General features: G+C 41.4%; 1 protein-coding gene across 3 annotated transcripts in view; it reads left to right on the top strand.

Annotated features, from left to right (window-relative positions):
- The window catches only part of NAP1L1 (nucleosome assembly protein 1 like 1), a 74,084-nt gene that overhangs the window by 33,725 nt on the left and 30,521 nt on the right, over positions 1-9,838 (top strand). The window lies entirely within an intron of this gene.

Raw genomic sequence — 9,838 nt, 5'->3', positions numbered from 1 at the left:
AAGTTGACCAGAGAGAGAGAGAGAGGCTGCCAAGTCTGGGACCCAAAACTGCTGCCAGCCATGTGGGAGTCCCGTCTTAACCGCCGTGCCACCTACTGCCCCCAGCACGCTGGTTTTTGAAGTAGCAAGACTGGGCATGGATTTTGGAAGTCATATTTTAGTTTCTCCAGGATTGCATTACTGAACAAAGTGCTTAATACCATCTTTAAGTGAGAAAAAAACCCATAATAGTTTATTACAGAATAGACTCCACATACATTAACTTTCTTTTCGTTGAAAGTAAGGGATATTGAGGCCAGCAGGTGGCATAGTGGTTAAAGCTCTGGACTCCCATGTAGTGACTTGTGGTTTGAGTCAGAGACCCCATGGTTTGAAACTCACACTGGGTGTGTGTATGCATATGCCTAGAATCCCAGTAGAATGGGGGAGAAGGAATTGTAGCGTGGTCATACCCAGACGTGTGTGTGTGTGAGTGTGAGAGAGAGAGAGATTTCTTGCTTTCTGTTCCTAGCACATGCAGCCTGTTAACCAAAAAAAAAAAAAAATTCTCAAAAAAGACAAAGTAAGGGATATTCAGAATAGTTTGCCAGAATGGTTGGTTGACAAAAGGTGCCTGGACATGGGTCTTTTAAATGACCACAAAATGGTCAGTTTATGGGTTGATTTAATCTGTTGTCTTCCCTCTTTGCTCTAATGTAAGATTTTTTTAAAAAAGAATTATTTTACTTAACTTTATTTACTTATTTTAATTTTGATCAGAGAGGGGCAGAGTGAGAAAGTAAGAGCGCAAGAGAGAGAAAGTAAGAAAACAAGCCGCCAGGTTCGGGAGTCTAACCATGGTCAACCATGTGGGAGTCCAGTGCCTTTAACCACCATGCCACCTGCCAGCCCCTGTAAGATTTCCCTTCAGACATGTTATTAGGACAGTATGTTCCTTTTTAAATTTTCTATACATTGTGTGTGTGTGTGTGTGTGTGTGTAGTTGCAAATTGAACCTTTTATTAAAATAAAGTATTGGGAACCAGCAGTTGGCGTAATGGCTATGTCGCTGGACTCTCATGTAGTTGACTGCGGGTTCGCGTCTCGGACCCGGTGGCTTAAAACTCACGCCGGGCGCATGTGCGTGCATGCCCAAGATCCCGAGAGGAGAATGGAGGAGAAGGGATGATTTCTCGCTTTCTGTCTCTATGTCTCTGTCTGTCTGGCGAGTGCACGCGCCCTATAGCGAAAACCTCTCCCCCCCAAAAAATAATAATAAAAAAGTATTATTACAAGTAAATTTATTCCTTTTAGTCTTTTTTTTTCCCTTTTTTCTGGTAGTGCAGTGATACCAACTTTCTGGGCTAGAATTGTAATTGTATTTTACATTGAAAGCTTACACCTCTGGCACTTGTCAGGGACAGAAAGAGAGACGAGGGAAAAGCGAGAAATGATCCCTCAGCAGGGTGACTACACCACAATCCTTTCTCCTCCATTCTCCTCTCAGGATTTTAGACACACGTACACACATGCCTGGAATGTTTTTCCAGAACTCTTATTAACCAAGAGGTTGGCCACGTGGGAACCAGCACCTTAACTACCCACACCACCTGATGGCTCCTTGCCTCGTTTCTTTCTTTTTTTTTTTTTTTTTTCTTTTTTTAAGACCTTACCTCAATTCTTACATGATATTTGCTTGACTATAGTATTCTAAGACCCTATGAACACTATTAGTGAGAGACTAAACATACAGCTTGGGATTTGAGGGGAAATAGGAAGTGAATTTAGGTTTGTTCAGGTCACCTTGTTTATTTTTCCTGAGGATATAGCACATTGGTCTGCCTGCTTAACTTGAGAAGGTTACTGAAGATTCTCCACGTTGGGTAGGCCAAAGGTCTGTCTTTTTTATTTTTTTCACTACAAGGTGGATCATACTGGAGTTAATATTTGCTGAGAATTTGGCATCTGCCCTCACGGCAAAAGTGGCTTTCTTCTCCTTTATCCTTCTGCTTTCTGTTTTGCCTTATATCTTGATATCATTAGTGTTTTAACAAATTTTAAAAAATTATATTTTTTTAATGGGTGGAATGAGAGAGAAGATAGGGACGAACTTTCCATGGGTTAGTGCCACACCTTGATCCTGCCACCCTGGCCTCCAGCTTACTGGGATCTTGGGTTGCCAGGATCTGGGCCTTTCCATGTGGCTCTAGCATTGCCCAGCAGCTGGTGCTGCTTGGCTGTGCCAAGATTTTAACAAGTTTGTCTGAATTTTTCATTATTTTTCATTTGTAGAGTTGATCTGCATAATCTAGCTTGTCACTGTCAGGAATGGAAGTTTGTTTCACATGGATCTGGAAATCAGTTTCATGTCTGACAGATAAAATCTCATTGATTTTATTTAATACAGCCACTCCTCACTTAACGACCCACCTGTTAAACGACCACTCAGACCTGTCTGTTCTCTTTTGTGGGAAATCTCCTTTTTCAGTCTTTATCTCTTTTCCTGAAGTTGACTAATATTGACTACATGAAATATTCTCAGTCACACAAGACTACTATTTTACTTAGAATTCCAAGTTGGAGTTTCCTTTAGACTTTTATATTCAGAATAAACAAGAACAATTATGCTGATTTTATATGGTAGTGTGTTGTTGCTTCCTGGCGCTTTTCTTTCTTTCTTTCTTTCTTTCTTTCTTTTGGAGAGATTTTTGCTATAGGGCGCGTGCGCTCGCCAGAGACAGAGAGACAGAAAGCGAGACATCACCCCCCGGGGGGATGGTCACGCCGCAATCCCTTCTCCATTCTCCTCTTGGGATCTTGGGCACGCATGCACACTTGACTGGTGTGAGTTTTAAGCCACTGTGTCCAGGATGCGAACCGCGGTCGACTACGTGGGAATCCAGCGACATAGCCATTACACTAACTGCTGGTTCCCCCTGGCGCTTTTCTAATGTATGCTTTTTGTATGGATAGAATTAGATTATTCTAGTGTGGAATCGTGTGCACTCGCCAGAAAGACAGAGACAGACAGACAGCGAGAAACCTCTCCCCAGGGAGGATGGCCACACCGCAATCCCTTCTTCATTTGCCTCTCGGGATCTTAGGTACACACACACACACACACACACCTGGCGTGAGTTTAAGCCACCAGGTCTGGTACTCGACTACATGGGAGTCCAGCGACATAGCCATTACGCTAACTGCTGGTCCCAGTGCCAGTTAAGTCTTGAGTTTGCTTCTTAAATCTTAAGTGCAATCTGATGATCAGAAAATGATTTTTTACTTTTAAAATTTGCTAGTGGGCACATGCACTCTAAGGTAAGTACCTTAGAGAAAATAAGAAAACATCCCCCATGGGGAATGGTCCCCCCACAGTCCCTTTTGTATTTTTCCCTCCCTTCAGGACTCTAGGCTTGCACACACACTTGCCTGATGGGTTTCTCTAGCTGTTGGGTCCAGGACTTGAATTGTATAATCAACTATGTTAGTTCCAGCCTCTAACCCTGCCTGAATATCTGTCTGTACACACACGTGCTTCACATTCAAGTGGGATTTTGTCCTATATTCTATACCATGCTTGCTGTTCCTTCTACATTAACTCAGGTCTGCTTTTTGAAAAAAAATTTTTTGAAAATTTTATTGTCAGAGGATACATTCACTGAAGGGAGGGAGAAAAAACATCCCCTAGTGGGGCACAGTGACACTGGAATACTTTTTCTACCATTTTTCCTGTTAAAGGTTTTTATTTTGGGCATGATTGCCACCCAATGTGTTTTTCACTTTTTTAAAGGGTTATTTATTTAATTTTATTTATTATTTTTTAATTTGACTAGAGAGAGGGTAAAAGGAAAATGAGGAAGCTGCCAGGTCCAGGACTCTAACTGGGTTCAGCCATGTGGGAATCCAGGGCCTCAACTACCATGCTACCTGCTGGCCCCACTGCTGGGATCGGGATTTGAACTGCAGTTGGCCATATGGTATCTGGTTTTCTTTTTCTAAGAGATTTTTGCTATAGGGCACTTGTGCTTGCCAGAGAGACAAAAAGTGGGAAATCACCTCCCAGGGAGGGTGGTCATAATGCTGCAATCCCTTATCGTTTATTCTCCTCTTGGGAATTTTGGGCATGTACACACAGCTGCCAGATCTAGGACTCAAACCACTGTGGTTGACTAGGTGGGAGTCCAAAGACATAACCATTATGCCATCTGCTTGTCCCAGCGTCTAATTTTCTTAACCACTGTGTTACAGGGCTGAATGTTTTTAAAAAGTATCCAGTTGGACCAGTAGTTAGTGTAATGGCTGTCGCTGGACTTCTACATAGTCGACTGCGGTTCGAGTCCCAGACCCGGTGGCTTAAACTCATGCCAGGCGCGTGTGCGTGCGTGCCCAATATCCTGAGAGGAGAATGGAAGAGAAGGGATTGCTGCGTGGCCCTCCCCCCGGGGGGGTGATTTCTCGCTTTCTGTCTCTGTCTCTTGTCTGGTGAACGAGCGCACGCGCCATATAGCTAAAACCTCTCCATATAAAAGAAAAAAAGTATCCAGTTAACTCTCCCAAGGATGAGAGATACCCCCCCACACCCCCACACACAGACTGATGCCAGGATCTACCCCCAGCCTTCAGCTAGGCCCAAATCATGGGCAAATGCATGCCTGTCATACTCAGGTCTCTGGACTTGAACAGGGAATCTTTACTGAGCTTCAGGTTTTACTGATGTGCCACCATCTGGCACCTGCTTCATTTTTTACTGCAGAACATTTGTTGTATGTATGTTCAGTGTTAATGACTTGAGTTTGTAACATGTTTTGTGTTTTGCCCTGAAGAATGTAATGCAGTTATTGGCATAATATTACAGATATAATTCCTATAATCATGAATGTATGGGCTTGTCATTTGGTAGAGACAGACATTAGGTAACATAATTTATGACTGCAAACTCGAGACGTTTATGATGGAAATAAAGAGAGCTTTATGTGAGTGTATACCACCAAGAAGTCTTATTTTTACCGGATTGTGCAAATTGGAGAAACCACGAAAAAGTTAAAAGTTTGAGCTGAGAGTCAAAGCGTATGCAAGACTTGTTTGCTAGAGTTTGAAGAAGACCCTTTTACATTACCATGAAAAGTAAAGGCCTTGAGTTCTTTATAATTTTTTTATGTCATTCTCATAATTGAATAAGATTGAAGGTGGACATATTTAGAGGTTTTGATATTCCTATGGCCCTCTAGAAAGATAATAGTGTATAGGAACATTAGCCAGACATTAAGAAAGAACATACATCACAATTTTCAAAAATCCTTTGAGCTGACTTCCTAGCAGAGCCAACTACTGAGCTTAGGGAGATAGATCACACATGACCTATTGCGGTTTCAGTCCTGGCTCTGGTGTCTTGACATGTGTACGCCTCCCCAAAATCTTAACAGATTGGAAAAGTGGAGAGAAAAAGATTGTAGTGTGACCGCAACCAGTGCAGGGGAGGGTATGTTTTCTCTCTGTGTCTCTTGCTGGTGCATGTACACTTTGGCAATTTATAAAAAAAAAAAAGAATTCTTTCAACTAATAAACTGGAATCTGAGCTTGTATTTCTTGATGCCAAAAATTGAGTATTTTTCTTTGCTTACTGTGGAATTATTTGTTGTAATTGTTAAATATCTTTGTTAAATGCTGCCAATTTCTCAGCATCACTGGAGAAATGTATCATTACTATTAGGAATTATTTAGAGAAATAGAAAATGTTTTAAAATAGATGAGTATACCTTAGGAAGAAATGTTTATTTTATAGCCAGTCTAAAGGAGGGACGCAGTCACTAAACATACTTCCTCAAATATTGCCACGTTACTACTGGAAATCAATATCTTTTTATTGTGTAGGTATTAAGCTTATTAAAATTTTGTGAGACAGCCTATGGTATGGTGGTTTGGATGACTGAATCTCACATGGCTAACTACATGGTTTGAGTCCTGGAATCTTGAGAAACATGCTGGATGTGTGTACATGCATTCCCAGAATATCAATAGCAGAGTGTGCGTGCTTGCCAGAAAAAGGTAGAAATAGGTGCGGGGAGTGAGTTGGGGTGATGATATGTGAAAGCACTTCACTCCCCAGGGGTTGTGGTCACAGTGCAGTCCCTTCTGTCCACCCTGTTAGAATTTTAGACAAGCACATATGCATACAGCAAGTTTCTCAAGTCCTCAGAGTCAGATTTTTGAGCTGCAGTCAGCCATGTGGGATCTGGCACCCTTAACCACTAGGCTGTGGGGCCAGCCCATTAAGTTTCTTTCTACAATATATCATTATAGTTCTAATTTTTTTTATTGAATTTTATTTATTATTTTTTAATTTGACTAGAGAGAGGGTAAAAGGAAAATGAGGAAGCTGCCAGGTCCAGGACTCTAACTGGGTTCAGCCATGTGGGAATCCAGGGCCTCAACTACCATGCTACCTGCTGGCCCCACTGCTGGGATCGGGATTTGAACTGCAGTTGGCCATATGGTATCTGGTTTTCTTTTTCTAAGAGATTTTTGCTATAGGGCACTTGTGCTTGCCAGAGAGACAAAAAGTGGGAAATCACCTCCCAGGGAGGGTGGTCATAATGCTGCAATCCCTTATCGTTTATTCTCCTCTTGGGAATTTTGGGCATGTACACACAGCTGCCAGATCTAGGACTCAAACCACTGTGGTTGACTAGGTGGGAGTCCAAAGACATAACCATTATGCCATCTGCTTGTCCCAGCGTCTAATTTTCTTAACCACTGTGTTACAGGGCTGAATGTTTTTAAAAAGTATCCAGTTGGACCAGTAGTTAGTGTAATGGCTGTCGCTGGACTTCTACATAGTCGACTGCGGTTCGAGTCCCAGACCCGGTGGCTTAAACTCATGCCAGGCGCGTGTGCGTGCGTGCCCAATATCCTGAGAGGAGAATGGAAGAGAAGGGATTGCTGCGTGGCCCTCCCCCCGGGGGGGTGATTTCTCGCTTTCTGTCTCTGTCTCTTGTCTGGTGAACGAGCGCACGCGCCATATAGCTAAAACCTCTCCATATAAAAGAAAAAAAGTATCCAGTTAACTCTCCCAAGGATGAGAGATACCCCCCCACACCCCCACACACAGACTGATGCCAGGATCTACCCCCAGCCTTCAGCTAGGCCCAAATCATGGGCAAATGCATGCCTGTCATACTCAGGTCTCTGGACTTGAACAGGGAATCTTTACTGAGCTTCAGGTTTTACTGATGTGCCACCATCTGGCACCTGCTTCATTTTTTACTGCAGAACATTTGTTGTATGTATGTTCAGTGTTAATGACTTGAGTTTGTAACATGTTTTGTGTTTTGCCCTGAAGAATGTAATGCAGTTATTGGCATAATATTACAGATATAATTCCTATAATCATGAATGTATGGGCTTGTCATTTGGTAGAGACAGACATTAGGTAACATAATTTATGACTGCAAACTCGAGACGTTTATGATGGAAATAAAGAGAGCTTTATGTGAGTGTATACCACCAAGAAGTCTTATTTTTACCGGATTGTGCAAATTGGAGAAACCACGAAAAAGTTAAAAGTTTGAGCTGAGAGTCAAAGCGTATGCAAGACTTGTTTGCTAGAGTTTGAAGAAGACCCTTTTACATTACCATGAAAAGTAAAGGCCTTGAGTTCTTTATAATTTTTTTATGTCATTCTCATAATTGAATAAGATTGAAGGTGGACATATTTAGAGGTTTTGATATTCCTATGGCCCTCTAGAAAGATAATAGTGTATAGGAACATTAGCCAGACATTAAGAAAGAACATACATCACAATTTTCAAAAATCCTTTGAGCTGACTTCCTAGCAGAGCCAACTACTGAGCTTAGGGAGATAGATCACACATGACCTATTGCGGTTTCAGTCCTGGCTCTGGTGTCTTGACATGTGTACGCCTCCCCAAAATCTTAACAGATTGGAAAAGTGGAGAGAAAAAGATTGTAGTGTGACCGCAACCAGTGCAGGGGAGGGTATGTTTTCTCTCTGTGTCTCTTGCTGGTGCATGTACACTTTGGCAATTTATAAAAAAAAAAAAGAATTCTTTCAACTAATAAACTGGAATCTGAGCTTGTATTTCTTGATGCCAAAAATTGAGTATTTTTCTTTGCTTACTGTGGAATTATTTGTTGTAATTGTTAAATATCTTTGTTAAATGCTGCCAATTTCTCAGCATCACTGGAGAAATGTATCATTACTATTAGGAATTATTTAGAGAAATAGAAAATGTTTTAAAATAGATGAGTATACCTTAGGAAGAAATGTTTATTTTATAGCCAGTCTAAAGGAGGGACGCAGTCACTAAACATACTTCCTCAAATATTGCCACGTTACTACTGGAAATCAATATCTTTTTATTGTGTAGGTATTAAGCTTATTAAAATTTTGTGAGACAGCCTATGGTATGGTGGTTTGGATGACTGAATCTCACATGGCTAACTACATGGTTTGAGTCCTGGAATCTTGAGAAACATGCTGGATGTGTGTACATGCATTCCCAGAATATCAATAGCAGAGTGTGCGTGCTTGCCAGAAAAAGGTAGAAATAGGTGCGGGGAGTGAGTTGGGGTGATGATATGTGAAAGCACTTCACTCCCCAGGGGTTGTGGTCACAGTGCAGTCCCTTCTGTCCACCCTGTTAGAATTTTAGACAAGCACATATGCATACAGCAAGTTTCTCAAGTCCTCAGAGTCAGATTTTTGAGCTGCAGTCAGCCATGTGGGATCTGGCACCCTTAACCACTAGGCTGTGGGGCCAGCCCATTAAGTTTCTTTCTACAATATATCATTATAGTTCTAATTTTTTTTATTGGTTACTATGTTACTATGTCTGATTTATAAGTTAAACTGTGTCATAGGTATGTGCTTATAGGGAAGAACTTAATACTGGGTTTTTGCATAAAAAATATGTCATGACTTTTCCAACAACTCAGTATATATGAGATTTAGTTTTACTGTGATTTCAGACATCCATTCGAGGTCTTGGACTATATTCCCTGTGGATAAGGGGAGACTGCTTTACTATTATTGGGAAGGAACTTAATACATGTTCTGATCAATCCTAACAGTAAATTTATTCATGGTAATGAAGAGTGCTACTGACAGTGCACCAGCATATCCAGGGGAGGTTGTGGGTGATGAGGGGTACAATTGAAGAGCTAGGAAAGGCATACCTGACATAGGTTGGGTCCTGGAGGTTAAAATTGTCATGAAAGAGTTTAAATACTTGACATTGGTGCAAGGATTATTATTACTACTATTATGTTTTTCATGACAAAGAGTCTTAACTTTTTTTTTTTTTTTTTGGAGAGGTTTTTGCTATAGGGCATGTGCGCTCGCCAGAAAGACAGAGACAGAAAGCAAGAAATCACTCCCCAAGGGGCATGGCCACATTGCAGTCTCTTCTCCTCCATTCTCCTTTCAGGATCTTGGGCACGCACATACGCGCCTGGTGTGAGTTTAAGCTACCGGGTCTGGGACTCAAACTGTGCTCGACTACATGGGAATCTAGCGACACAGCCATTATGCTAACTGCTGGTCCCAAGAGTCTTTTACTTTTAAATGATATCAGTACACCAAGTAATAACACATAACAAGTCTCTGAATCCTATCTATTGTTTGATTAAAAGAAATTAAAGGCAGCCCAAAAGATTACACTAGTAGTCTCTGTCCTACCTTTTAGCCAAAAAGGACTGTTTTAAGGCTAGCTGCTGCTTCACACAGGTTACAAGTAACTACTTACTACTTTTTCATGGATAAAGCCCCTGGCCTTCAAGAAAGCACTAGGGAAAAAAAATTTAATCCCTTTCTTCAAAGAATTTCCTTTTTTACTAGATC

Source organism: Tupaia chinensis, unplaced genomic scaffold, assembly GCF_000334495.1.
Source record: "Tupaia chinensis unplaced genomic scaffold, TupChi_1.0 Scaffold000085_1, whole genome shotgun sequence".
NCBI classification, from domain to species: domain Eukaryota; kingdom Metazoa; phylum Chordata; class Mammalia; order Scandentia; family Tupaiidae; genus Tupaia; species Tupaia belangeri.
Note: the sequence above shows the minus strand (reverse complement) of the source record. Positions and strands in the feature narration are given on the sequence as shown.